The 16,887-nt window shown below is 46.6% G+C and overlaps 1 protein-coding gene across 3 annotated transcripts in view; it reads right to left on the bottom strand.

Annotated features, from left to right (window-relative positions):
* Positions 1-16,887, bottom strand: part of ESCO2 (establishment of sister chromatid cohesion N-acetyltransferase 2) — a 630,612-nt gene that overhangs the window by 206,616 nt on the left and 407,109 nt on the right. The gene's annotated exons all lie outside the window — the stretch shown is intronic.

Below are 16,887 nucleotides of genomic sequence, written 5' to 3'. Positions count from 1 at the left end.
GAAGACGAATGTTTTGTGGGGCATTTCATTTTCGGAGACTCGTTTGACGAGGTGGAGGGAGATCTATGGCGTTGTTTCTTCGACTTTTTCGACGAAGACGACGAGCGATGAGAATCGCTTCGAGATCTGGATCTATGCCTTTCGTGTCGAGGAGATCTTTCCCCATGGGGTCTGGACTCAACGCGAGAGGCTTTCCGATCCTTCCGACCTACCTGTAGCTTTCTCCTTTCTTGCAAGGCCTTTCCCGTCATCACCTGACACTTCGAACAGGCCTCCATGTCGTGGCCTTCCCCGAGACACCACAAACACTCGCGGTGCGGGTCCGTGATCTACATTTTTGAGCCGCACGACTTGCATTTCTTAAAACCCGATCTCGGGGTCGATGACGAGGACATTATTTCTTCTCTTAATATTATATTTCCTGACAGAACTTGAGGCGCGCCGAATGTCCGAAGCAACATACTGTGGAAAAACGGAACTGAGGCCAACGGGCGCCGCGCATGCTACTTATACACCCGATGTCACCCTCAACGGAGGCCCTCGAGGAAATATCGACTCGACATCGACGCACGGCGCCCTCTGCCGAAAACATTTCCAAAGAGCAGCAAAGCTGGATGGAATACATCTAAGACGAGGAATACGTTGGAGGACACAATCCACTCGAAATACTTTTTTCAACAGAAAATATCTGAGCCAGGAATTGCTTGTAAATAAGTTAAACTAAACAACCTTTTAGTTTAGGTATTTAGTTAGGGAAGATAACTCTTGGGGTTGTTTTAAAACTAAGCAAAATGTTCTAGTCAAAGGTACTTTGTTTTAGACAATTCAGACTTCGTCATGTTTTGATAAGTGACTTAGTTTACATTATGTTTGTGATGCTTTGAGAAGAAACCCGAGTTTAGAATATATTGTCTATGAACAAGGAAGTTGTTGGTATCGTGCTTGTTTTCTTAATGTTCTTGTGCAACTGTGAGGCAGTTCGGATTTGTTGCTTCGCGTGAGGCCGTAGTGAAAGTGGTCAGGCTAAACGCATGCGCGCGTTGTTCTAGGGATCACAAAGTCAGTGTGCAGTAATTGACGCATGCGCTTTGATGTAGTTAAGGTAGAGCGCTAGTCAGTTTAAACGCATTTGCGTTAGGCACAAAGTCGCACGCAGTCAGGCAGTAGACGCATACGCATTAATATAAATAAGACAGAGCGCTGGTCAGCTACAACGAATGCGTGCACAGAATTACTCCACGCAATAAGGCAATAGACATGCGAGCTGAATGCTTAAATAAACAGCGTGTTAGTGTTTTCTCACAGTTACTTGATGAGTGAAGGCCAGTTGAGTTAAGTATTCTTTAGTCTTGAAAAGTTGATGGCTTAGAAGGAATGCTAGCTCAGACAAAACAAGTGGTGGCAATCTGAATTCAGAGAAGAAAGATAATTTAAGTCACAGCTTTTCACACTCACTATAATTCAGTAAGTGAAATACTGAAAAATTAAAATTGCAGAATAGTTTTATAATTTAGCAATGGCTCAGTGGAATCACAAGAAATGACAATTATAAGAAACATTAACGGTCATATTCCAGTCTTAACCTTTTAAGGGACAATTTGAGTATGCAATGGAAATATAAAATCACAATTGTCATTTCAATTTGGAAAGTGTGGCAACCTGTTGAGAAGAAGAGACTCAGAACTTATCTTTCTTGAAGATTGTTTTTGAGAGGTTTGAGACTTCATTTCCGAAGAAATGCTTTGCACATGAATAATTGTAAAAGGTTTTTCGAATTGAAAAGTGACTTTCAGAATTTTGTGGAAGAAAAGTCAAATGAACTAAATCAAATTACCCTCTTAGCTGTTAGAGGGCACACAGGTATGAATCGTTTCAAAGAAAAACTCTTTTGAATGACATAACATTAAGGAGTAATTTGGTAATAACTATTTTACAGATTGAAGCCAGTTGGAGATAGTGATCTGTGTCGTTTATTTTGTTATCCATTCCCCTTCCCTTAGGAGGGTAGGAACTTCAGCTATGGCATCACCATCAGTTGTTGCTCTCACCTTCCTGGGAGACTGTGGGACTCAGCAGCTTCCGCGGACAGATGAAATTAGGACCGGATAGCTTATGACCTGGAACAAAGATGAGCATGTGAAATTAGCTGGATGCCTGAAAGGAGTAAAAAAAATATGGGTCCTGAGAAAGCATTTCTTCAGAAAATGATGTCTAGATGTTAAGGATGATGAGTGGTCGATGAATCGCCCAGAGTGGGCGGGGGACGTGTAGAGAAGGAGCCAAGTACCCTCTCTTCCAGCATCGCTCCTATGTTGGGGATCAGAGTGTGAAACACGTGCAGTACCAGTGAAAATACCAATATCAAGGAGAATCCTGGAAGCAAGGTTCCCATTGAGAAAGCCATACCTGCATACACAACAGTATGCTGGCCACTTGAATGAAATACCAGAAATGTGAAAAATGAGCAAAAGAGCAGATTGGTGACATCACACGAAGTAAGACTGACGCACCCAGAAGAGATGCTGAGACAAGAGAACAGACATTCTATAGGCATTAAGAAAGTATCAATAACTTTCAACATTTCTGGATACGCATTTTAGCAGAGCTGGACTAGTGGGCTGGAATGATCAGATAGTAGCTACAAGCGTGTGAAAGAACAAACTCCTATTCAGAAGACGTGCACGAAAACAAAGACGACGTCACAGGTTCATTAAATAATAGTATTTTAAATACACCAGAGCTCAAAATCATGGTCTTCAGTCACGTGGATGGGTGAAACTGGACAATCATGACGAACCACACCTACGCAAGGAGACAGAGCATGCCTCTACTCCCTTGCGTTCTCCAGAGCAAGGAACATTCCAAAGAGCAAGTACAAAGCCTTAACTGACGTGCAGACCACAGTGGTGATGATATGCCAATTGGTTGGAAGCTATGGTCAAGACCAACACACCAGCACCTGGTGACCAGCCTGCGTGCTGCTGGCGTAGGTGGAAAAGTACTTACAAATGTAAGGATGCCAACCTGGCCTAAGCCCCGCCCACCTGGTGCCTGCCTGCTGCTCTTTCACCACTTAGCAAGCCCCGCCCACCTGGTGCCTTCCTGCTTGCCGCTCTTTCCTACTTAAGGAGCCCTCCAGCCTCTTTTCCTTTGCAGATGGGGAGCAGGTGCAAGTGGATCTAGGTCACCTGGCCTAAGCCCCGACCACCTCGTGCCTTCCTGCCAGCTGCTCTCTTTAACCACTTAGCAAGCCCCGCCCACCCCTTTCCCATCTCCTCCCCTTTCTTTTTTCTATGCACTTACTCTATCAGAATTGTCCCTGGACCTAATATGATAGCAACCTCATCTGTTTCCTCCACCCTCCATTACTGTTCATTTCCTCCCCCACCCCCCTCCAGCACCATCTAAAACATTGTCATGCCTAGTACGATAGTCGCTTGTTTTGTTCCTCCCCTCCCTTTCTGCACCCCTCTCCCTCATCTTTTGTTTTCTCCAGCTCTACCAGAAATGTCATCAGGCCTAGTACGGTAGTCGCCTGTCGGTTTCCATTTCCTTCCCACTCTCCCCCTCCCTTCCTTATCTATGTCTTAGCTCTTGCACTATCTGAAATGTCGTCAGGCCGAGTATGATAGTTAATTTCACATCCTTACTGTTCATGGCCTGTAAGAATGTCGTATTTCCCCTTGTTCCCTCCCTTGCCTTGAAGCGCTTTGAAACACATTGTGTATAGGCGCTATATAAATAAACGATAATATCCTAACCAATTATAGAGGGCCACGTAGTAAAGAGCTCTATAGCTTGTGCAACCAATGGGACGTCATGTATTTAATGACGTTCATAGTAACCTGTTTGAGGGTTGGGCTTAGTTGCCCCATCTGACATTAAAGACCCCATCACTTTCTTAGATGTTCCCCTTAGACCCAATCACTTTTTCCAGTAGATTTTGTAGTTTGCCATGCAGGTTGACATCAGCAATTACTAATTTCTAGTATAAGAATGTTGTTTTTTCATATTATGTTTGAGATCATGCTGTGAGATGTCCGTTGTAATCCCAGTTTTAGATAATTGACATTAAAACCGTTGAACTTTGCCAACTTCCTGAGTTAGTCCAATTATTGATGTTGGAGTATCTTCAGCATCCCCACCCATCTCAAAGTATTGCTACCTTGTCTAAGGGCTGGAACAGCAGTCCCGGTTCAGGTAGCCGGGAGCTAATAGGGGAAGGACAGAGTGGGCAATTGGCATTAAGGGACCTATTGGAACAATCCCATCAGCTTGTCCAGGATGTTGCAGAGAAGTCCAGGGAAGGTTACAAATACTGTTACGACACCAAAGTCACATCCCATGCTCTTTATCCTGGCCATCTTGTATTGATTCACAGCCTGGAAAAGAGGACAGATGAAGCTGGGCGATAAGTTATTCATAGAGCATCAGTTAATGATTGAAAGAGTAAGGACGGTTAAGGATCAGCAAGATCTTGCACCGGAACCACATTTCCTAGTCGGGAAGGTTGGATTACTACCATGAGTGACAGAAGAGGCATCGTCCAAGGGGCATATTACTAGAGCAGCAGCAGTACTGCGCTAACAGGCCAGAAGAAGACTTTGTTTGCTCAATCTCCAGAAGCTCCTCAAGCTACCGAGACCGTGAGACGAGCAGGTCATACAGAAGACAATGATAACGCATATGCAGGGGGGCGATCGATTTAACACCTACCACAACACTTATGGATCATGCACTAGTGTGGGTTCACCACTCACAAGTTCAGATCACACTCCTAGGGAATCTGAACCCCCTCTGCCTCCCCCCCCACACACACACTGCAAGTGTGTCTTGAGACGCATCCTGGCTCTAGTGCCACTGTCTTCACTACACTGGACACGGCAGAGAAACCCTAACCTGTTTCTGCACTGGTAAATGGCGAAACCTTGTCAGTGGACTGCTGGGTCAGGGGAAATTCTTGATGAGCCCCGCCCAGGCTGTTCTGTCGTTCCACCAGGGCGGTTATGAAATTAACATGATTCACCAGGAGTCCAGTGTGCGGCTCAAATCTCCCATTCCTTAAGGTTTTTCATTCCTCCTTCCCTCAAAGCATGTTCCTGGGAGTTCAGGAGTACTGTGGGAGGTGCCAGAGATTCAGGTTAGTGGGTGGCAACTGGTGGTCTGTAAATCAAAATCATGGCTAGACAGATTCATTTATCAGGCCAAGGCTATTCTCATGGCCGAGGATAGTCGAAGGGGTGGTGGCATGAAACACGCGCCATGGGTAAAGAAAAAAAAAAAAAAAAAAGAAAAAAAGGCAGGAATCCCCCAGGCACGTGAGCTGGGCAGGGGACAAAAAAAAAATAATAATAATAAAATTAAAAATATATATATATTTTGGGTGCCACACAAGCGGGGTGAGAACAAAGGGAAGGAGGAGAGGGGAAGAAAGAGGGAATTGGGAGTGAAGAGAGGGTCACCGGGAGGCCGATGTACCACTAGAGCACGAGTTGTACAGCGGGACACAAAATGTTTTTTGCGTCAGAAGTTCCAGCTGTACAGACATACACGAGCGTGAAATGGTTGCAGATAACAAGGTGGGAGCTGATGCAGACACAGTAAACCGCTTCAATGCGATAAAAGAGGAGCTTTAAGTTGATGGCACTACAAAACAGTTATGTTCTAGGCCTTCTCACAGCGATGGAAGGAGGAGTTTGCGCAAAGATCGGGAGTTCCTGTTGCACGTTTGTGCCTGAAAATGACAGAATGGCACACTGACAGAAGCAGGCAGTGACAAGATTATCAAAAATGCAGGCCAAGATGGAGGAGGAAGCCAAATGAACAGGAAAGAACCCAAGCTAGTTGCAATCTATATGGTCATGGATGCCAACATGGTTAGCAAACGGACTGAAAGTATTACTAGGAGCACCAATACTAGTGGGACTGTGTGTGGTCAAGATCTGCATTACACAATGTCGCAGAACTACTGAGAAGACAATAGGGATGAAAGTGTTAGTGGATGTGAACATGGAAGAAAAGGACAAGATTGTGAAGAAATAATAACCGGATAGCAACGATAAAGGAGTGCCCACTGTTCTCAACGGAGATGAGAACGTTCGACAATCCCTTTGACAACAACTGATACTAGGGAAAATCAGTATGGTGCAACCCAGAAGGAGATTGTAGCTATATGACCTGGAGTTGCGGTGACCATGCAAATTACTATGGACATCTTGGAGGAGTAACTAAGATATGGCTACCAAAAGCAAGAGTGACTAAGTATGGAGGTTTGGTCGACAAGTCGACCAGATGGGGGACTGAAGAGAGGGTCCCCGGAATGCCCCTCATCACCCCCACGAACATGACAGCCTGAAGAGTAAAAATGCACAGTCACTCACTATGCAGACAGCCCCCCAGGAGGGCCAGTGATGTCCACATAAGCGGAAAGATATTCTCTTAGACAGTCATTCAAACCTTATCCAATCAATGGCCCACATTACGTGTCCGGCGGTAATCCTGACGCTGAACCCGTAATTATTTACCAGTATCTGACTTACCGGTGCCACCGGCTTTTTACGAGTCAGTCGGCCAGGGAAATCAGGCGCCGGAAAATTGTAAGTCCCCATACCCATAGAGTCCTATGGACTCAACACGGAAGCACTGGCACTGATAGCAATGGTGCTGGTGCTTCCGTGAACAGTATGCCTAATGTGGCCGCAGCAACCAGCAAGATCAGACTGGTCAGCCACGGCAGGCAGACTGAGTTAGCCGATCCAGAAACAAGGGTGCCGGTGAGCTTACAGGCATGCTTGTTTCCGGACCGGCAAACATGTAATGAAGCCCAATGTCTTTAAATACAGGTGCTTCAACATTGGTCATGGACCCAAATGCCTCGATGGATGACTGACCAATGCCGAGAAACCACTGTGCTTCTTTTATCTGCTTCTCACTGAGAGTGAGGTCCCGTTTCCACCCTCCTGGCCATCTGTTGTTCTCCTGCACATGTGGAGTTTGTGCCAAGCTGCTGACCATTCCATTAGGTAGGTGCACTTTCTGTGCATTACTGCGCCTCCAGAGGAAATGACATTTGCATAAATTGTTGGAAATGACTGTTATTTGGCATTTTCATCGTGCTGCCAATTTGAGCTTTAATACCTGGAGCTGGCTTGCTATTTTGAAAGCACATGTTTTTTTCCCCACTATTGCCTGCTTATCTGACTTTTTTTGGCCCTTCCAAGATGGCCGCCGTGGTTTTCTTTGTTGTGAAGGCAGGCTGTGCTGAACCACCTCTGCCTGTGCTGCACTCCCATTGGTTGCTGAGTGTTTTCTTCCATCAAATCGGGGACTGGCAGGCTTCAGCCGGCCCTCTCAGCAAAGGCTTACTTCTAAGGCCCCTGCCTGCCCCTGTCCGCTTCCGGAATGCTAATTCGGTCCTCCCTGCACCTTACCCACAATGATGCTGCCACCTCACTCCTAAGAAATCCGGACTGTCTTGACTTTGCCTCCTCCAGAACTATGGGTTAGTTCCCTCCTTATGGACTCACTCCTGCCGCCTTTGACCATCACTATTCTTTCTGCTGGTTACTCCCATGCTGTCATCCTGATGCGCAGTGCTTCCTAAAACCCTTTGCCAACATCCGATTCCAAGATTGAAAAGTCAAATCTTGCTGTTTTTGCTTTGTGCTAAAAAGTCAAATCTTGCTGCCCATTGCAAAATGCTTTGTATTTTGCTTGTATACCGTTTCTTCTCTGTAACTTGCCAGCCCAGTGACCTCACCACTCTTGTCCCACACACCTACCTGCCTTTGCCCCCCAGTATATCCATCCTCTCCTCGCTTCCACCCCAATGGAACTTTCTGTTTCTCCTATCTTTTCCAACTGCTTCTCCATTGAATATCCTTCCCTTCTCACTAAGTCTGGTAGGAAGTAGTTCAAAAAGGATATCTTGGCCTCTAACCCTGGTCTTCCCATCACCGACACCTACTCCAATGCTTCCGCCAGACAGACCCTCACTGACATCCTCTGTCGTTCTTTCGCCAGATCTATGACTCCTCATATGGTCTCTGTGCTATGCCCCATCTCCTCCTCTCCCACTAATGGTGGCACTCGCTCGGAAGTTCTCATGGCTTCCTTCGACTCCTCTAAAGTCATCATTAATGTCTACCTAAATGGCACCGTCATGGTCTAAGGCCCTCAGGCCAATCTCCTCTTTGATAGGCGCTTCCCTCGCCTCATCAATTTCCTCTCATCTCCTGCTGTCTCCTATCCCCCCCGTTGGCTACCTTGCCCTCTCGCTCCTCTTCCTCTGCCCCCCTAGGGCTCTCTATCCTCCGCAGGGCATACCTCTGATCTGTACCCCTCCCCGGAAGTTCAAGGCTGGCAACCATCTTCATATTTGAATTAGAAATTGTTGGCACTGCTGAGTACAAAGTTACTCCTTGGGTTCAATTGATATCGATTCGATATTTGGGACACACCTTGAAACCCTGGCACAGGGTATAAGTGAACAGTAAACAAAAGGATTCAGAACCTAATCTGATCCTAGGTGTGTTACCCCTTGCTCTCCAAACTGAGTTGCTCCAACTTTGTTTCAATATAATTACGTTAACTTCAAAATCATCACTTATCAATTGTTAAAATCATGGAGATTATTATTATCTTCTATTTTATTGCTGAGGCTTGGACATCATGCAATCAATCAGCGCCGAATATATTGTTATGCCAATGCATTTCAGATATTGTCCGTCATCAGGGCTCTTGGCACTCTCATTTTCTCTTTAACATAAAACAGACAAGTTTTTGAATATTCCAAACCAAATCAATCAACATGTTGTTAATATCGATAACGACCAATAATTGTGTGTATATTTTTGTCACCACCAACAAATTAATTAAACAATAGTACATAATTGTATTCCCCGGTTGTTTGTTTCAAAACATGCCCGTAACGCATACATTTAAATATAAATAGTCGGTTCAATGCAGCAAACGTGGTCATACAAGTCAAATTATATTAGTTGCATCAAAAATTTAAAATGAAATCACATACCATTGTTGCACGTTTCAGAATTCCCCGGGAGTGTGTCATCATAGATGAGCAGAAAAATATAATTAAATGCATATGAGTATTTTAATCAGGCATCTAATGCATTTAAACCTGTTGTTCAAAGCATATAATGCACCTGTTGAATGGCTATACTAGCCTCCCTTGTTAAGTGATGCTCCGTGGCCTCAATATCGTATATTCTTGGTTGACCTATAAAGAGTCATCGTGTTCATATTAGTGTGTCTCTCGTGCCCAATTGTTCATTTATTATTATATATTTGCTCCTGCTTACCTGTATCAACCAACAACTTCTCGCTACGTCCCGTGAAAACCCGCGTCCTCACTAGATGCCGGTTTTCACTGTTTGGATTGTGTTACTAAGCAACCCGCACGTGCGCCGGCTCTTCTCGGAAATTACTTTTGTTTTCTCATGCTCGCCGCGCGCCGGCTCTCCTGTAAACAACGGTCTGTTAAAGTGACAGTATGGTTATACTCACAGCTGTTGCTAATGTGAGCTCTATGCATCTATTTTCTTGTCCAATTGTATTATTGCGACCCATTCAGATGCTATGTTTATGTGGACGTCACTTATATAAAATTCTAATGATTATGTGGATTACATGTCGGTTCACTGTTAGAATAGACATTAATGTTATGAGTCAACTATCAAGAGGTTCTAAATGATTATATAACAGTGTTAACATGAAAGGATGTGAATTCTCATTACAGTAAATATTCTAAAGATTATAACAATCTGCAACAATTCAAGTGTCCATCAACTTGGGAGACCGAGACAGGAATCACGTTCCTGCCTTGGGTCACGCTCAAGAACAAGTTCTGAACGGGAATGTCCCCTCATTGTGGACACTGCACAACCTGTTCAACATCATCACCTTTTTGTTATATTCAGGTCACCGTTACACTAAACATGGTGAATATCATGCAAGTATGTGAATGTAAACTGTACAAAAGTCTTTATGATATTCAATTCTCAGAGTTCTTGTTATATCCTTTAGCTGTTTCTCGTTTGTCATATTTTACAGGAAACATGTGTAGTTTATTTCTTCATTGATTCCGTCAGGCTTCAATGAGTCCAGTCGGTCTATCCAATAGTATTCTCTCTGATTAAGTCTCTTAAAGACGTCCTCATGTTTGTCTCTAGGTTTGACTAGTGTCACGCTGCAGGTGCAGAAACCGCAAAGCACGTTTCTCAGCCTCGGTGTGGCTTAAATAGTCTCTGGGTATCCCAGGTGTCTCTGGGCTGAACCACACCCAAAAGACTAGACCGCACATGCAGTTCTGGGAACCAAAATATGTGGGGGCATCCATCCTGTCCCCATCAATGCACTACAAGTCCAATCCCCAATGTTATCCTATGGGAGTGAGTGAGTCTGGTGCCACAAACGCCAAGTCTGACTCCAAGTGGGTCTTTGGAGGGATGGAGAGGCCCTTGAGGGCCATGTTGGTGATCGTGGCCTGGCTCCAGCCTGACATCTTGGAGGGCTGGGGGCATGAGGGGCAGGAATCATGACACTACCGGCCTCCTGGTCAAATCACCTCTTCTCAGAGTGGGCAGACCTCTCCTACTCCCTCCTGGCCTCTACCACCCAACTCCTCCTCGGTGACCTCAATATACATTTACTCTCCTTTCTCCTCCTCTGTAACCTCTGCGACTCCCTCTCTCTGTCCTTTCTCCCTTCTGGCCCGACTCGCTCTGCAGGGCACACACTCAATGTCTTGATCTCCTCTGACCCTCCCCAACCCTCTGAGCACTCCTCTCCTGGAGCAATCCCTCCCTCTCCTCCTCTCTCCCCTCTCCCACCTCCCCCCAATCCAAGCCTACCCCAACACTGCCACCTACCTTCTCAAACATGCGGCCCATGAAGCGTGTCAGTTGAGGGTTTTGCCGCCACTTTCTCTCCCCCCCCTCCACCGTTGGCTGTCTCACATCCTGACAAAGCCCTGTCTCTGCTCTACTCTTCAATTTCTGATAAGCTTTATGCTCTTGCCCCTGTCATGAGGATCCGTTTGAAGTCCAAAGCCAAGTGCAATTCTTGGTATGACTCTGACCTAGCTATACTTAAACGTAAGTGTAGGGCGGCTGAGAGGAAATTGAGGACTTCCTGTTCATCCTCTGACAAACTGACCTGTCTGCTACGAAGGAAATACCGACTGTCCTCACCAAGAAGAGTCCACATTCAAGCTTGTGTCTCTGCAGCATCTAACAACTCAGCCGAACTCTTTAAAATCTGCAAGGAGCTGGCCAACCCTGCTGCAGTTTCTACCTCTCCTGTTGCCTCCCAGGCACTTTGCAATGCCCTTGCCTCTCACTTCATTTCAAAAACCCAGGACATCCTGTCCACCCTCTCTACCCACACCCCTCCCCTCCCCATCTGTGCTTGCGGACCCTCCTTTAGCCACCCCCCCACCATCTTTCTCGTCCTTTCCTCTTTTCTCCCCTGACGAGGTCGCTAGACAAGTCCGATCTATGAAAGCCTCGCCAAAACAGGTTCATACCTGTTCCTCTAAAACCACCAAGGACCACATTGACACCCTCGCTCCGGCCCTTGCTGATTTTTGCAACCACTCCTTTGCCTCGGGATCCTTCCCCTCCTCTCTGAAGCACTCCTTTGTGCATCCTCTTCTCAAGAAACCCACAGCTGATCCTTCTTGTCCAGCTATCGCCCAATTTACATTACTCCCTTTCTTGGCAAACTCCTGGAAAGGTTGGCCATCTCAGCTTAACCTTCATTCCAATTCTGTTGGCTGTCTCCATGGCCACCAGTCTGGCTTCAGAGCTGCCAGAAGCACGGAAACTGCTCTCCTGAACATCTGTGAAGATCTGCTCTCCAACCTTGGCTCTAACATTCCCTCTGTCCTCATCCTCCTCGATCCCTCTTCTGACTTCGACACGGTCAACCATACCGTCCTGCTCAACCGTCTCCATGAAAACCTGGGTATCACTGATCAGGCTCTGGCCTGGCTGACCGCTTTCCACTCAGATCGACCCAGGTCCAACTTGCGTTCTTCCTTTCATCTATCTTCCTCTCTACCTGTGGTGTTTCTCAGGGGTTTAACCTCTCACCCTGGCTTTTCAACCAATACCTGCAACTCTCGCTGACTGCATTGCCACTTTCTGCTCAAATTGCCAGTGCTACGCTGACGACACCTCATTTTCAGGCTGCCCTCTGCCACCTCCTCTCCCTCTCTCATCTCTTATTGCCTAACTGCCATTCAAGATTGGTGTGCCGCCAATGATCTTTGTCTGAATGCCAGCAAGACGGAGATCCTCCTCATCTGCACACCTTCACCATCCTTTCCCCTCACTCTGGCCGGCCTCCCTTGGCCCTCCTCCTACCCCCACCTGCGAGGCTAAGAACCTCGGGTCATCGTTGACTCCACCCTTTCCTTCTCCGCTCACATCTAAGGTCTCTTCAGCTATCCCTCCCCAAATACCTCCCCTCTCGAGCTCTTCGCTCCTCTACCTCCAACGCCCTCAGGGTCAGTAGTTTTTCAAAGAAACGAGCTGGGGGTAGATCTCTGCCTTCGGCTAGGGCCTCCCTCTGGAACAGCCTCCCTGCCACTCTAAAACGAGGAGTGGCATCTCCGGTTCCGGAAGCACCTCAAGACCTTCCTCTTTTCTTCTGCCTTCGCTCCCCTCTCCCCTGCTGATTTGTTCTCTTGGCACCGTGCACCTGGCCACCCTCTGTCCTCTGGGCCCATGTACCTGCTCACCCTGCCACCGTCCCGCACTGCCTCCAGGCCACCCCTTGCACTGGGGTCTGTATCTGTACCCATACAGCACCCCCCCCTTTTTGTTCCTGCCCTTATCAGACCTACCCTGTCTGCTGCCTTAAACCTAGCACTTGCAAATTGCTGGCTGCACTACCACTGTTTGTTGCCTTTATTGTTATTTATCCGTTTCTCCTCTGCTTCGCACTTTCCACTTCTCCCCCCTTCCATGCACTTTTCCCCTGCCCCTCTGCCATGCACTTGCGCGTTCTCAATGTCACTGGTGTACGAGCGCGATAGAAATAAAATATCAATTAATGGCACCACGACATAGCATAGTTAGTCACGAAGTACGCTCACAGCCATGCACGAAGTTACGCAAACAAACGTGAACTCGCGAAGAACATGCTTACACAGTTCTGTAGATACAGGGCAGAAACATATACATACTGTCAAAAGATTTATGATTTTTCTCATTAGATAAGTGCAGGAACTCTTAACGCAAGGCAAATAAGAGATGCAGAGAAAGCTTGCAGATGCTTATGGCAACTAACCCTATGCAACTACAGGATCACATAAGCCTGGAAGGACCAAACTAACCAACCTATGGAAAACATAGCACGTATAGATATGTAGAAATCATAGTATAAGTATGAGGATTACATGGAGGGTACCAGCAGGACGGGAGAGGAAGGAAAGCAGCGCCCGGCTGCACAGAACAGCAGGCAGGGCTTGCAGCCAAGGTCAGAGACACGCAACACATTCCAAACCTAAAATAACAAGGGGCCATCTGCAGAAAACCTGAATAAACCCTCATAAGTTGCAGACCAGAAGAGCTCGATTTCGTGGTCCTCAACCACCTGATGCAGCCGAGCTAGACAATGGTCATTCACCCACGGTTGGAAGACAAACTGTTCTCAGCAACGTAGACATGAAGTGAAACATGGCAGGCAAAAGTGGTACTGCTAACAGATCCATTGGGAACACAGTCATATTATCATCACCTTAAAGAGGTGCACAGAGCGCTCAGAACAGAGCTGGGTTCCAGGCCTGGTGAGACCAGTTCCAGCCAATCGGGGGACAGAAATCCAGGGATGGATGGCAGGGGGCAAGGGCCAATGGTAATCGTGCGACCCTGCAAAAATGTAATGGATAGTTTCTTGGGGAAGGGGCAGGCTAGCCACTCGACATGCGAGGGCCAATAAGCTAAGATATATATAGGGTTATCCATAAGGGCTACCAATCCTATCACCCACCAAAAAGGTCCGATAGGTTGTTCGAGGAAGGGTCCATGTTGTGACGCAAGGGAACAAAGCTGCCCGACACGGGCTCAGGAGAGGTGATTCTATGAATGTTCGAATGTCCTGTATGATCCCTGTTGGTTTTGTAATAAACAACAGTTCTAACTTGCCCTTGGCGGAGTCCTCAACTAGGGGAAGGTTGTTGGGAACTAAACGGGTGAGCTCTTAGTAACCCCCAGACCTCTGGCATACCTAAGCCAACAGGAGCTATAGAAATGCGACTGGTATGCAAATGGGAAGGGGTAGGTAAGCAGGGTTGAAGGTTGTTTTGCCTTTTAAGGCCTTCCCACAGACTAACCAACTCCTCTAAAATCTCTTACCACCTTACACTACACACAAACTTCTCCTCCACCCTCCCCACAGACAGCCAGTCGCACTCACCCACCACAGTGGCTAAGCAAAACCCTGCAGTCTATAAGATCTTGGGCTCTTCCCTGTGGATAAGATGCTCCCAAGTTTCTCTGCCAAATCCGAACTGTGCAGATTGGCACCCACAGGGTACTTCCGACCTGAACTCATCATCAACACCACAAGTTTTGCATCTGCCTTTCCCACTGTCCCACTAATGAACCTCACCCACTTATTTCATGGCCGTGAAGTCTGCTCCCTAAACACTACCCTTATCTGGGAGTGGTGCGTGAATTCCGGTCCAGGATTTCTCCCTGGGCAGCTCCCCTCCAGAGTGAAGGAATTTGAAGAGTACCCCCATTTTTTTTTTCATTTTTTTTTTTTTTTTTACTTATTTGGACCATTGATGCAGTTACCTTTCAAAACTAAGCAGTTGTCCTTTTTTACATACCTGTGTGGACCTCTTACGGCACTAGACTGATGTGTATCGTACCTACATATCAAACAACTGACCCAAGTGTGCCTTACTGCTCACCTAATATACCCAGAGAGTTTGTCAAGACCAAGTGTGAAATGCTTCTGCTCATCCATTAGGTGCTCAGATCTCCCACAGGATGCTCGTTCTGAACATCACTCCCAACAGCGGTAGAGGAAATGAAACCCTCGTTTGACAACCAAAAGGGTCTAAAAGACCTTGTGTAACTGATGTAGGATCGTGATTGGTGTACAAAAAATATCAAGTGGCCTCTCCCTTGACTAGAGTATTCTTTCCAAATGGTCCTGTAAGTTCTTACGTTTCTCAGCTGCAGGTATGGGGTGGGGGACCCCTTGATCATTTGCTGCTTGTTCCCCGATTTGTAAGGAAGCAGTCTGCATTGATGTCTGTCCACATAACATCTGGAGGCTTGATGTGATCTGCTGCATGCCTCACCCAGGTTATGAGGCCTAGCAGGTCGCCTTGCTCTGGCCGAACAAATTACGTTGCTGTCAGCAAACTGTTCCTCCTTTGTAAAAGAGTTATGCATAGGAAAAGCCAAAGAGTTGAGACTCGAATAGAAGTTAGTTCAACTTTTCTAGGACCCAAGGAAGGAGTTTCTTTCTTTTCAGCTCAAAGTTTCAGATGATTTCTACACCAAACATTCCCATGGATGCCCTGTCCACAAGACCAGCCACACTGTTTAGTTTGTCCCCGGAAGATAATCTGGTAACTTCAGAGGTCTGCTAATTCTGAAGGCCGATTGCCCGACTTAGGGCCAAAAGGTTGTGCAATGAACAGCACAAAGATGTTTCACAGAGGAACAGCCAGCCATGCCAATAAGGACAACGTCAAAGTGAAAGAGGTGCCCAGGTGAAAAGGGGGTTATGGGAGTGAGCATAGACTAAGGAGACAGGGTCCAGTCAGTATGGCTATACCAGGATCCATAGCAGCAGACCTTCAGCAGCAGCATTCCAGGAAATCGGGTACAATACGTTGGAATGCACAGGGTCTCCCCCACCGATTAAGCCTTCAATGGCTTAAGCCAGCCATCCAATCATACCATACAACACCCAAGCACACAAAGGGTTTGACAACCAGTCTATCTCCAATTGGATGTAGACTGGGAAGTCTAGAGGACAGCAAATTAATTTCAACTAAAGACAAGTATGTCCTTCTAGGCTCTCAGTGAGCAAATATCCGCAAATCTGCCGTTTGGCTCACCTTACCTTCACCTTTGGGATTGTACTAACATAACATTAACACTTTACTTTTAGAAACAGTAAACAATTGAAGCAGATGCAACACTCGATCTACCAGTAGTAAAGCAAGTGAGAATTAAACTATTTTAGTCCCCACAAAACAATTCAGTAATTTAGGTAAAACACTTATGAACCAAAGACCGGGTACCTAGCCCTAAGAATTTGAGGCCCATCACCAGTTCAATGAAACAAAGTTTAGGTGGGTTTACTATTGGATTGTGACAATAGCTACCCCAGAGACCACAGCTGCAGTTAAGTATTCCAAAGTTAAGACTTACAGAAAGGCCTCTCCCAGTCCCACCACTCAAGGCAAGACCCAGAGAGGCAGGGGTGGGATCCTTGACGAGACCACCCTTCATCCTACTCAGCTAGGGAGAGCTAGGATCAGGACTTTATGCACATTCAACCATTTGCAGGGGGGGCTGGAATAGGGAGTATAACTTACTCCCATAACACTGATTCTTTTCAGGGACAACTGCAGGGATTCCTGTATCTGCTGGGCTCACTTATGTATGAAATGTGTCCGATTGGGGGAGGTCCAGGGGCCTCACTTTTGGTGTGGGATTGAGTCCACCTAGTACTCAGTTCAGGCTATGCAGTTCAGGGTCCGGTTCTGAAGACTGTACCCCCTTTGCAGGCCTCCACTGGACATGCAATCTGAGCATGCCTACAGGACAAGACTGGTTTAGGAAGGTCATCACGATCATGTGGCGGCAGGCGATCTTCGTAGGACGAACAAAG

This window comes from Ambystoma mexicanum, chromosome 4p, assembly GCF_040938575.1.
Source record: "Ambystoma mexicanum isolate Mex_15411 chromosome 4p, UKY_AmexF1_1, whole genome shotgun sequence".
Classification (NCBI taxonomy): Eukaryota; Metazoa; Chordata; class Amphibia; order Caudata; family Ambystomatidae; genus Ambystoma; species Ambystoma mexicanum.
Note: the sequence above shows the minus strand (reverse complement) of the source record. Positions and strands in the feature narration are given on the sequence as shown.